Here is a 14045-nt window from a genome sequence, read left to right on the forward strand (position 1 = left end):
CATATTGACTAACTTTTTAGTCAAATACATGGACTAACCTTTTAGTCATATAAGGCATCAATGTGATTATATTTTCATATAATCACATCTCTCAAACACATCCTTTAGGTGTGACTTTTAGGGACCAGTTGATCACCGCCATCAGTATGATAATAACGTCAAACTTCTAGCAAGCCAACCGTTATTCGTAAACGTTAATCAATTGATAAAATACTAAGTATACCCTGTGAACCTATAAGAAATTTATACACGTTATCACACTAACTGTGGAGGACACTAGCTCCAACACTTCCCATGAAGCTTGGCTTTTTATTAGTGTCTTATTTTAAGTTGTGTTTCGGATTTTTAGAACTATTTTGATTTCCGTGTTCGACATGGAAATGGTTGATCCTTTCTAAACAATGGTTGTATTTTGGATTATGGTGACTTGGTTTGCAACCCAAGTCACTCCTTTTATCGTATTTGTTTGTTCTAAAAATTTGTCTTTATATGCTTGCACATAGAAACATATGATCATCTACTTAAAGTGATCCAATCGACAATTATAATGATGGGATTCATTATATGTCCACAAGCTTATGGCTTGTGTATGATCAATTATAAAGTGATGTTGAGTTGATGAACTCTCCTAAAGAAATGTCAATTACCAAGTACACTCATCAAATTTAAAATCTATTAGTCAATCTATGAGATAGTCCTCCCTCTACTTCAAAATCATCACTTGTGTCTCATAAACTATCTTTGAATATTTAGTGTATTTATTCTAAAGATAGAGTGGGAGAAAAATGAAGACACAAAAGAATACAAAGAATAAATTGTATGCTTGAGTAAATGAGATCTACGAAAGAAAGAATAATTTGTATACCTGAATAGATAGTATACATAAATAGATGAGATCTATGGTCTCGAATAGATGAGATCTACATGACAAAAGAGACCAAGTGAAGTAATCAAAAGAATATGTTCTTAAGATAACTACACGAGGAGACCAAAAGAAAGTTTTGATAGAAAATGACTAAAGAAGATAGAAAATGAGTAAAGAAAAGTCTCAAATAGAGACTTTGCCAGTTTATGACCTAGATATAAATAGAGTTTCAATAATGATATTTACTTAAGAGCCTAAATGAAACAAAGTTGCATCTTCGAATATAAATGAGATTTATGATTAAAAGTTGCAAAGGAAGATATGCCGATATCTACAAAAGCTAAGTTAATTGTTAACCACGTTAGTGTCATTACTCAACCTCATTATGAAATTGAAATGGTTAAACCTCCTTCCGAAAATGGTATTTTGAGAAGGACGTGTATTAAATGGAATTTCGCATTTAAATAATGACATTGCTACGCATCATTATAAAAATGAATGAGTTAGAGATTAAAATCTCTTTCCATAAGTTTAAGACTGAAACCTTTTCAAAATAGGTATTTTGAAAGGATATGCTGGGAACATATATGGTTTTAATCTTAATAACTTGGCAAAGCAAAATTTATTTCAATTCTTGAAATGTTTCGATTGAGTAGTCAATTATGAAACATGTGGAATTGAGTGGGAGTTTGAAATTATCATGTGAAGACATGGAATTTAGTGGGAGCAATCATCTTGTAAAATTTATAACTCATTGCTCATTGAGAATGACGAGCAAGTACTATCTTTACAAAGAAGTATTTGAGTTTTCAATTCTGGATGAAAATGGACTATGATGAATCCAATCACATCATGAGATGTTGGATAGGTATTGAGATATACACATCAAATCAACGAGAAACATAGGTTATTCATATCGATGAAAATGGAATTACCATAGGCAGTCATGGTCATTCATTGAACCTAAGAATGGTTGATCACATGATTTAAAATTACTAATGTTTCCGCCATTAGAATAATCATGCACATGTCCTATAATGAATCATATGCTTAAGAGCATGATGAGTCATTGGTAAGCCATAGAAGAATTGTCATGAATTCTCGAGAAGAACTAATGAGCTATTCTAGTGTTTGACGGAACACTCTGTTATGTGACAAGAAGTTGCATATATTGAAGTTCGAAAACGTGTAAGGATTTATGAAAATCCTAAGCTATTCAAGCTAAAAGGAGAAACAAGAAGTTTGAAAAGATACTTGTTATAGTAAGAAGTTACTCAAAACTAGTATTTTATAATATGCTAGGACTTATGAGAAGTGCTAGGCTAATCATCTGGACAATTGTTGGAAGACTCTACAAAACGTATACCTAGTGCATTGCGAGTTGGTAGAACACTTGACCAGTGCAAGTTATATCATCCACCACAATTCATTGGTTATGTGATAAACAACTAGAAAGTTCTTTCAAGATAAAGAACCTAAACCTAGGTTGGAAACCTAGATGTGTACTTGGTAAGGTTCATGCTATGAGAGATAACATGAATATAAAGGAAAGTGCAATACAAGAAGTATGAACACATGGACACATGGTTTGTTAAACTTCTATTGCAATCGACTAGTGTTTACACACTTACGATATACATCACAAGGTTGTAATATGGTATTGACTACCCGAATGTGATGTCGACATTCGTCGTTTGAGTTATTATTAACTCACCTTATACTTTGTTACATCCAAACGGGTTGTAGAGACAATTGAACCCCGTTAAAGTGAACACGGATTAGCATTGTATTCGCCCATAGTCACTTACATGAGGTGACGTCTCGAAGTGACTAGAGTGTGATGCGATTAATGGCAAGTTCAAGTGCCATAGAGTCATATGAGATGACTAGTCGATCACATAGGCAGACTGTTAGGAACACTTTGTCGGGCCTTATGACCGCTTATAGAGTTCTGGCAAATTTATATAGCCTGGTCGTGGCGAGAGCTACTATAGTATTCTAATGAGTCGATTCTTTTGACTAAAGACTGTTCGCCTAAGGTGGCACAGTTTCAGATTAACTTTGAATTATGTTACTACGACCTTCGTAAATGGGGTCAAATGGGCATATTTTGGGTTATGATGGCTGTGGCTAGTCGAAGGGAATAAGTGCAATAGGAACTGTCCACCCCTCGTCAGAGTTATAACAATATCTCAGGGCCACTCGAGGAGTAATGAACTGGAAATGCGTGGCCACGCTCAGAAGGTCTCCATGGTGGATAATTCCGATCAATAAGTTATTCTCCAGATCGAGGAAACCACTCTCGATATGATCACTTGCAAGTACGACCTGAAAGACACCTTGCATTGAGTGGGAGATAGTAATAGGACAAGAGAATTGGTGACGCACACTTGTCGAGGACAAGTGGGAGATTGTTGGAATAAGTGTCCTCCGACAATAATGCGATCACAACTGTTGATCATGATGATCACATGTTTAAATCTCATATTTAAGAATACATGTGGGAAGTAACATTTTACAGTCAACTGGTCCACACATATCGGTAATGATTGGCTGACTAAAGTTTGACATTACTGTCGTACGACGGTGGTGATCAGTTGATCCCGTAAGGTCATACCTATAGGATGATACTCTTAATTGAATATTTAATTGATCGTATGACGATACGAGTTAATTAAATTACTTAAATTGACGGACGATTTTGGAAGTAATATTTACGTGTCTCATTGTAATTTGATTAAATAAGATGCGGTCTAAGTGATTGAATTGTTCTATTACTTAGATGAAATTATTGTTTACGGAAACAATTGGAACTGAATGAATAATTTATTATAAATACAAGACGTTGTGATTTATAATTGATAAACCGTTTTGGTACAAGTAATTATGAATTACTAAGTCGATTTTGTACATGACGTATTTTTATTAATACGTTGATTTTTAATATGTTAAAAATACATAACAATTTCACATGACTAGTAACATGTGACAATTGACAAATGACAAAATATAAAATGGACCTCCTATTTTATGTAAGTGCCGAAAAATGGGGGGAGTATAATGTTTAAATTGTGTTAAATAATTATGTGGAAAGCATAATTATTATAACTAGCTTGTAGCCATGCAAACCTAGTTTTTCTTGAGAAGAATTACAAGCTCATGCATTGGCTCTACTCTCCCCATGCCAACCGGTTTTCAAAGGGCCATTATAGAGGTTTTTCTCTCTAATAATTCATTCACTACTTTACATTATAATTCTAGTGTAAGAAACATAATTAACTCTCTACATCTTATGAAAAATTAGAGAGATAAAATCTCCAAAATCCTTCCTCTCTATACCGAAATAATAGAGATCAAAACAATAGTTTTTGGGTCATTTTTAGTAAGATTATAATTATTCTAGATCAAATAATAATAGTCTTTTAAGCGTCATCTTGGGTATATGCTTTAAGGAGGGATTCTATCTTTGAATCCTTGTTCTTCCATTTGTAAGGAAAGCTCAAGAACAAGTGAGAAGGAGAACTCACTTGTGCCCTAAATCCGAAACTACTATAGTAAGAATGACGATTTCTTCTCATTTTATTTTAGTTTGCATGCATAAGATCTAGTTTTAATTTTATGACTAAATTAAAATGTAACATATATGAATATGTTGAATAATGAGATTAATGAATTCTAACAATATGTATGAATGTGACATTAATAATCTCGTCCTATGTGCTTGTTTGTTGTATTTGGCCATGTTTTAAAGGTAATCGTTGAGCCAGATACTTGTTTATTGTACCTCAGACATGTTTTAAAGGTAACCTCTGAGTCGGGTACTTGTTTGTTGTATTTGGCCATGTTTTAAAGGTAATTGCTGAGCCAGATACTTGTTTGTTATGCCTCGGACATGTTTTAAAGGTAACCTCTGAGTCAGGCACTTGTTTGTTGTATTTGGCCATGTTTTAAAGGTAACCGCTAAGCCAGATACTTGTTTGTTGTGTCTCAGACATGTTTTAAAGGTAACCTCTGAGTTGGGCACTTGTTTGTAGTATTTGGACATGTTGTAAAGGGAACCGCTGAGCCAGATACTTTATTTGTTGTGTCTCGGACATGTTTTAAAGGTAACCTCTGAGTCGGACACTTGTTTGTAGTATTTGGACATGTTTTAAAGGTAACCGCTGAGCCTGATACCTTAGAGGTCGTGCCTTGGATATGTCTTAAAGGTAACCGCTGAGCCAAGGTATTTAAAGATTTGTGTCTCGGACATGCTTTAAAGGTAGCCTCTGAGCCGGATGCTTTGCTTATTATGTGATGTTAGTAGTCCCATTTCGTGTATTGTATGTTATTTGGTTTTCGAAGTTCATGGCTAAGGTTTCCATTCACATGTATTATTATGTGATCTTGTCTATCCGTGAGATATGATATTCTATCGTATTTATAGTGGTATTATCATTTATGACGTGTTGGTTGAATTGTCTCATGTGTATGTAACATATGCTTTATCTATGATTGACTACATATGTTTTGAGTGTTAGTCTCATGTCTCAATGCTTCCATCAAATGGTTGTATTTATGATGTTATAATATGTTCCTGTTTATCTGTGTTTCGACATATTATGGCTGGGAGAACCTTGAGTTACGCCCCACTGACTGTGGCGTTCATGTTTACATGAATGACAGGTGGTGAAGATGCTTACGTGGGGAAGACGTGTGGGCTAGCGAGAACTAAACCCTTGGACCTTAGTTTGCTAGTTTAGAAATCCTTTATTTGTTTATTCGTGGGATATCTTTTCCCCGCTTTCTAGACTTGGGTTGTAATAACCTAAGTTTGTCTATTGTAGTATTTGTTTAATTTCTTTTTGGCACCCGCGTGTTAATCTTTAACTAGTAATTTAAAAGTTTTTAAAATCTCATAAATTTCCGCTTTACTTTATTAGTTATATTTTCCGCTTTATCGTGGGGTGTCACAGTTGGTATCAGAGCCTACGTTGCTCCCGACGCACACACATGTACCCCAAATTTAAATGTGAACTTGACCTTGAATAATGAATGAGATATGGATAGAATTAAGGACCTAAGGTGGTAGTCGGTAGTGTATTTGCTATTTGTTAGGTTCTAACATGTTTGTTGATTGTCATCTAATAATTGTTGTGCCCTTGGATTAATGACCATAAGCTTTCCCGTGTTGCGATCAAGACCTGGTGCCTAGAGTCGATAACTGGAGTTGTTTTCAACTTTTGAAGGATGATTCTACTTCCTTGAAGATAATTCTCATTCTTTGCGTACCTTGCCTTATTCCTTATCTCTTGGTGCTTATCCTTCATCTAAACTCTCTTTTCGCTTTCCTTGGAGGTGACTCCTGTACCCTCCCAACTTGTTCCTTGTTCCTTGCTTATTCTCCCTTAACGCCCTTTTGATATTACTCTTTATTTTGAGGAATGTTGACCTTGGTTGGAAAATTTTGACTTTTGAAGAGATTGTTTGTGTTTGACCCTTAACCCTGGTTTTGAGAGGTTGTGGTGTTAGAAAGACTTAGGTAGTGTGATGAGACATACTTAATGATTCTTATGCCTAGTTCCTTGATGAAGTGAGTGTGGTTGTTTAGTGGGATTATTTGTGTTGTCATGTGTGAGTTGCATTTGTTACTAAGGTTATAGAACTTGGCTTTGTTGTTTATGTTTGGGATTTGAAAGGCTCGGGAAGTGTAGTGAGACGTGTCTTGGGATACTAGTGCCTAGTACTTGACTTAAAATGGATGAAATGGAATGGTGGATTTGAAGATGTAGGATCGGCTAAGTAAGTTGAGTTTGTAATTGGCTTTTGTAGTCGCTTGGTATATGAAGGCTCGATAATGTGTATGTTACCATATGAGAAATGCCAATTGTGGAATTATTAGTTGGTGTAAGTGAGTGATCTTGATTACTACTTGAGGTATGGTATGAGAGTGAGACTAAGATACATTGTTGGGGAGTCTTAGCGCTTGTTTTAGTAGCTAGAAAGGATAATGGTATGGTTGACACTAGTTGGATATGAGTATAGCTTTGCTGGAAACTTTGACCTTGATCTTGTGGAAGTTGTTTGTAGATGTTTGAGGATTTGGAGTGATGAGATCACACTTATAGTGGAGTACCTTGTTTCGGGGAATAGTTTAGGATGAAGTAACGTAAGTGATTTGAGGAAATCCTTGGGATTGTTGTGGTTATGAGTTTTGTTGTTATTAGGAAATTGTCGTGAGCATTTAGGATGATGTTGTTGTTTGAGATTCGAGTACCTGGCGTTTCCTTGTTGTCTAATTTCCTTTCTTCTTTGACCATAAGTGTTACCGTTCATACCTCTCTTTCTCGCTTCATCATGCTCCTCCTTTAAGTTTGGTACTCGTAACCTATGAAACTCTATCTTTGACATCCTTGTAGATTTGACTTCAACTCTTACCCTAGGAAGTTCATCATAACTCCTTTGATTAGTTAAGTTGAATCCTTTTTGCATACCGGTATCTATGATGTCTAAGTTACTTTTCTTTTATTCAATTTCTAAGTTTTCAAGCTACCAGTTTTGATTCTGTGTTAAAGTTTATGTTACTTTTACAAAACCCTACCTATTTTAAAGATTTGAAAATGAAAATTTGATTTAGTTCCCTATTTATTCTTTGAATATAAACTCCTTTATCATAATTTTAGCTGCTAAACCCGAGATTTCTTTAATGTTTATCCAATTTCTGTTAAATTTGATCTATTTATGATTTCTTTGTCAAAGTTTGATGTTATCTTTTCACAAACTTGACTCCTTTTGAGTTTAAAACTGAAACCTTTATTTCTATTTTGGCTTTTGCAAAAGAAAATTTGAGTGGATTACCTTTTCTTTTGATTTTAACGTTGATCGGATGTTAGAACTCATTATTAGAGACGTTTAATAACTTGTTCTACGCTTGTCGGCGAATTGATTTTGTTTTAAATCTGTCTTTGACTTGGAAAGTTAGCGTTCTTGTGTGCACGACAAGAGCAATTTCGTTCCATGAATGAGACTTATACTTTTGAAAACTCTCCGTTAATGTTTTTGAAAATTTTGATTTTTGATTTATACGATGATTTACATTTCGACCTGGCTATGTCGGAAAATTTTATTTGAAGCTTTTGAAAGAATTTTAATTCTTACGATAAGTAACCTTTTAAATGTTTTGGTTACCGATCCAAGATTCCAGTTTTATTTTATATAGCCCTTCATTTCTACTTTCAAGTTTCGAGGGCGAAACTTTTTAAAGGTGGGTGATTGTAACACCCGCGAAATTCCCATTTTTGACAATTATAATTTATTAAACCGTTTAATTACTCTATTTTATATTTTTGAATTATTCAATTTAATTAATGTTATTTCAAATACGATTTTTATAAAAGTAATATATAAGAGCTCATTTATATAAAAATACGTATTTTAATCGGACAGTAATAATAGTGACAATAATAATGACCGTAATAATAATAATTCCCGTCTTAACTTCCGTCTAGCTATAGACCGTCACATTTCAACTTGTGAGACTAATCTTTTCTCGACCTATCCTATATCGACAACACACTCACCTACCCTCTTACACCCTACCTCTAAATATCTCCTTTATATATTATTATATATTTTATATAATTCTTTTATTATTATTATTATTATTATTATTATTATTGTTATTATTATTATTATTATTATTATTATTATTATTATTATTATTATTATTATTATTATTATTATTATTATTATTATTATTATTATTATTATTATTATTATTATTATTATTATTATTATTATTATTATTATTATTATTATTATTATTATTATTATTATTATTATTATTATTATTATTATTATTATTATTATTATTATTATTATTACTTTATTGTTGTTGAACCGCGTCCCCACACACCCTTCCTCATTCATACTCCCTCATTTCGTCTTCTTCTTCCTTAAATCAAACAACAACAACAACGAAACACGCAGCTACTCCATTTCCGTCGACCTACAAACCAAGATCCCTCCTCCACTTCTCAACCAAAATTCATAATTTTTACACCATTCTCTTCCTCGTTCCTTCCTCATTCTTTCAAGGTAATAAAGTTGCGGTCTTGTATGACTTTTGTTTTTGACCCGTCGTATAAAGTTTCGGTTTTGCCTCAATCTCTTTCGTTTTCTTGCTCCATGACGAAGGTTTCAAAGACCCCGCGGAAGATTGATGCTTTTGGGACCATTTATTTGAAGAATAAGGAGCGTCTAAGGTAACGGTGATAGGTTACTCGATAAATGTCGAAATTCCGTCTTGTTGTGTCGTTTTGTATGTCCTTTTTCTGATAAAGTTTAATTCTTTACACCTTTCTTTCATTTGTATGGTAAATGTCGTCTCAAATTGATGTTTGGTATGGACTGTGCCGAGCCCGCGTTCTGTCGTGAGCTCTGTTTGCGTGAACTTAGTTTTTGACTCAGTTAGACGGGTGGAAGTGGTTGCATTGACTCGGGTTTGGGACGGGTAGAGTAGTCTTTTGAACTATTTTTGGGCTTGCCTGTTTATATGGTAAATCCATCCTTATATGCTTTGAAACCTCATGTCATAGTGTCTCGACATGACCCGTGTTTGAGCTTGGTTTATGCGTTGTAATGTGCTGTTTTTGGACTGATTTTAGACGGAATATGAAGGGGTGTAAAGGGTGGTTGTAGGTAGTCAAGTAGTGGCTGTGTTGAGGCTACTCACGGCCTGGTTGGGTCTGTTTTAGTGACCTTTTTCGGGTGGTCTTGATGGTTTGTGTAACACGGTTTTGGTACTTGTTATGGTGTAGTTTTGTGCAGTTTTGGGTTTGATTTCGAACGGGTGTGTATGAGGGGTTATTGGCTAGTGTTCGTGGCAGATTTTGGCTGAATTTGGGTCGTGATGGTGGCCGGTTTCAGGTCCGTTATGGGTCTGATTTGGGACGGGAGATAGAGTAGTAAAGGATGGTTAGTGTGTATGGGAAACGAGCGTATATTTGGCGCTAGTTTAGTTTGTTCGAAATAATTAAATTTCCGTCTCGTGTTTTTATAAAACGTAATTCGTTAATATCGTTCTCTCACATATTTAGTTTGTTGGACTCATTTGATTTTAGTAAATGGGCTAGCTACATTTGGTAATTTGGGCTAGTCATGTTTGATAAATTGGGCTAGTTAGATTTAATAAATTGGGCTAGTTATACTTAGTAAGTTGGGTTTGTCATATCTATTCATTCGGGTTTGACCCGTTAATTTAATTGAACTCGTCATATTTATTTAGTTGGCTTTGCATGATTAAGTTATTAGACCACATTTAGATTATGAGTATTTTCGGTGTCAAGTCTGCTTCATTTGAATAGTTTAATGACCGTCTCGTGCTTTATATAACGTAACCCGTTAAATATTGTTCTTTATATATATATATATATATATATATATATATATATATATATATATATATATATATATATATATATATATATATATATATTTATTTATTTCTCACACATGATCAAATTGTTGGGCTTCACATGATTATATGTTTGAATTTTACATGAGTATTAAGTTGGGTCTAACATATCTTGTTTGTTGGGCTTAATGCGATTTAATTGTTGGACTCCTTATAATATGTTTATTGGGCTCATAAATGAGTCACTTAAGTTTGGTCATATTTTATTTCGTATATTTCACATAACGTAAATTATTCATTATCGCTTGTTATATTTTATTTAACCGGCATGTTAAATTATGAAGTGGAATATTTATTAATATAATACATGTATGAGATATTTATTATAAGTAGTCACTTGTAGTGAGTCGTACTCTAGATAATGTCTAGTATTGTTCGGTTGTGAGAATCTTGGTTCTACCGGATACTAGGGGTGAGCCATAGGCCCTCTCGTTGCGGTATGATCGTCGGGAGTGATGTTCCCATCCGTACTTATGGTGATGCAGGCCATAAGTATGAATGTGACATTAATCATTCCGTCCCCGAGTCTTGGTCCTATCGGTTACTAGGGGTGAGCCATATGCCCTCTAGTTGCGATAAGATCGTCGAGATTGATGTTCCCATCCGTACTTATGGAGAGATGCAAGCCATAAGTATTAATGTGACGTTAATAATCCCGTCCTATGTGCTTGTTTGTTGTATTTGGCCATGTTTTAAAGGTAACCGCTGAGCCAAATACTTGTTTGTTGTGCCTCGGACATGTTTTAAAGTTAACCTCTGAGTCGGGCACTTGTTTGTTGTATTTGGCCATGTTTTAAAGGTAACCGCTGAGCCAGATACTTGTTTGTTGTACCTCGGACATGTTTTAAAGGTAACCTCTGAGCCGGGTACTTGTTTGTTGTATCTGGCCATGTTTTAAAGGTAACCGCTGAGTCAAATACTTGTTTGTTGTGCCTCTGACATGTTTTAAAGGTAACCTCTGAGTCGGGCACTTGTTTGTTGTATTTGGCCATGTTTTAAAGGTAACCGCTGAGCCAGATACTTTATTTTTTGTGTCTCGGACATGTTTTAAAGGCAACCTCTGAGTCGGACACTTGTTTGTAGTATTTGGACATGTTTTAAAGGTAACCGCTGAGCCTGACACCTTAGAGGTCGTGCCTTGGATATGTTTTAAAGGTAACCGCTGAGCCAAGGTACTTAAAGATTTGTGTCTCGGACATGCTTTAAAGGTAGCCTCTGAGCCGAATGCTTTGCTTATTATGTGATGTTAGTAGTCCCATTTCGTGTATTGTATGTTATTTGGTTTTCGAAGTTCATGGCTAAGGTTTCCATTCACATGTATTATTATGTGATCTTATGTATCCGTGACATATGATATTCTATCGTGTTTATAGTGGTATTATCATTTATGACGTGTTGGTTAAATTGTCTCATGTGTATGTAACATATGCTTTATCTATGATTGACTACGTATGTTTTGAGTGTTAGTCTCATGTCTCAATGCTTGCATCAAATGGTTGTATTTATGATATTCTAATATGTTCCTGTTTATTTGTGTTTCGACATATTGTGGCTGGGAGAACCTTGAGTTACTCCCCACTGACTGTGGCGTTCATGTTTACATGAATGACAAGTGGTGAAGATGCTTACGTGGGGAAGACGTGTGGGCTAGCGAGAACTAAACCTTGGACCTTAGTTTGCTAGTTTAGAAACCCTTTATTTGTTTATTCGTGGGATATCTTTTCCCCGCTTTCTTGACTTGGGTTGTAATAACCTAAGTTTCTCTATTGTAGTATTTGTTTCATTTCTTTTTGGCACCCGCGTGTTAATCTTTAACTAGTAATTTAAAAGTTTTTAAAATCTCATAAATTTCTGCTTTAATTTATTAGTCATATTATCCGCTTTCTCGCGGGGTGTCACATAGAGTCCACCTCATGCTTTCCTCCTCTAGTAGCCTTCCGAGGTCTACTATATTGTGAGTTATGGACCACCATTTATTCAATCTTGTTCCATGTTTGATTGTCATCAACTTCGGTAAACATACCATTTGATCCCATATTGAGAATATTTCGGGAGTCTTCATATAGACCATTCCAAAATTGTTGTACAACGAACCACTCGCTAAGTCCATGGTGTGGACAAGATCGACAAGTGTCCTTGAATCTCTCCCATGCTTCGTACAAAGATTCCTCGTCCCTTTGTCTGAACCCGGTGATTTGGGCTCTCAACATGTTAGTCTTCTCCGGAGGATAGAATTTTTTGTAGAAAGCAAGTGCCAATTTCTTCCAAGAGTCAATACCAAGAGTAGCCTTAGCTAGGCTCTTCAACCATTGTTTCGCGGAACCAATCAAATAAAAAGGAAATAAGACCCATCGAGTTTGGTCTTGAGTAACTCCGGTTTGAGAAATCGCATCACAATAGTCACAAAAAGTCTCCATATGAGAATGAGAGTCTTCACTAGGCATCCCCCCAAATTGACTTCTCTCAACTAGTTGTATGAATGCGGATTTGGCAATGAAATTACCGGTTAAATGTTGTGGTGTAGGAGTACCATTTGGTAGGTTCTCCTCGGTTGGTACGGAATGTGATGAAAATTTAGGCATTGTGGGTTGATTTTGTGGTTGGTTTTGTGTTGGGTTATCCTCTCCTTCTCTTGCAAATGGGTTGGTAAACTCAATATTATTTGGTTGAATGTCCACAATCTCACCAATACCTCTCAAAGTATATCTAGCAAGTCTTCTATTGTTGGTCAAAGTTCTTTCAATTTCAAGATCAATGGGTAACAAGTTACCTTGTGATCTCCTAGACATGCAAAATATCAAACAACTCGAAAACAATTAGAACAAACCTTGAGGAGTTTAACTTCCCCAAGGTAAAGAAAGACACAACTAAAAATAATTTAAAGAAAATCAAATCAAGTTAACACCGTCCCCGGCAACGGCGCCATTTTTGGTGTTGTTGTAAAACTCGTCGTCAAAAGTTACTCAACCAAAACAATATTTATAACTTCACAATCTACTCTTAGTAAAGAGGCAAGTAAAAGTCGGATCCCAAGGGACGGGTATTGATGTAGGATTTTCAATTGTAAATGGTCGTGTCTTAGGGTGTCACAATTTGGGGTTGAGATAGAAGATCAATTAAAACTAATCAACAATAAAAACAAAGAAAGGTAGATAAAATGAAGGTGTAAATAATTGATTAAAAGCACTAGGTATCATGGGTTCATAGGGGAATACATGGGATTTGATGATACAAAATATTATCTACTAGATGTAAGCACTTATTGTTGTGATGGGATCGAGTTAGTGTATATCTTACAATCCCTAAGAAGGTTTGGGTCCTGGAGCCGAATCGATTAGATTGTACAACACCTACAGGTCGACTTAATCCTTCCTATCCAATTATATGCATAGTCTAATGAGACTCGAGTTGGTATATGTCTTACAAGTCTCATTGAAAAGATAAGTGATGGGTAAAAAATGCAAGGATTCATAGGCTCGCATTTCATCAAACATAACATGTGCATAAGTTGGAATCACAACAAGCAAGCAAATCAATTATGAAAACATATTAGATTAAGAATGAATCAATCCCCATACTGGTTTTCCCTAATTCCCCATTAACCCTAGCTAAGGAAACTACTCACTCATTATCAAGTTTAACATGCTAACAAGGTTGTCAATCATACTAGCAAGGCAAAACATTATTAACAAATGAAAATGATTTGAAAATGATTAACAATAATTA

General features: G+C 35.0%; 1 non-coding gene across 1 annotated transcript; it reads left to right on the top strand.

Moving 5' to 3' along the window:
* The first annotated feature begins 12422 nt into the window (after positions 1-12422).
* Positions 12423-12529, top strand: LOC141603853 (small nucleolar RNA R71). Its single transcript, XR_012525698.1, has one exon. It is a non-coding gene; the product is annotated as a small nucleolar RNA R71 (small nucleolar RNA).
* Positions 12530-14045: the final 1516 nt, after the last annotated feature.

Source organism: Silene latifolia, chromosome 9 (assembly GCF_048544455.1).
Source record: "Silene latifolia isolate original U9 population chromosome 9, ASM4854445v1, whole genome shotgun sequence".
NCBI lineage: Eukaryota > Viridiplantae > Streptophyta > Magnoliopsida > Caryophyllales > Caryophyllaceae > Silene > Silene latifolia.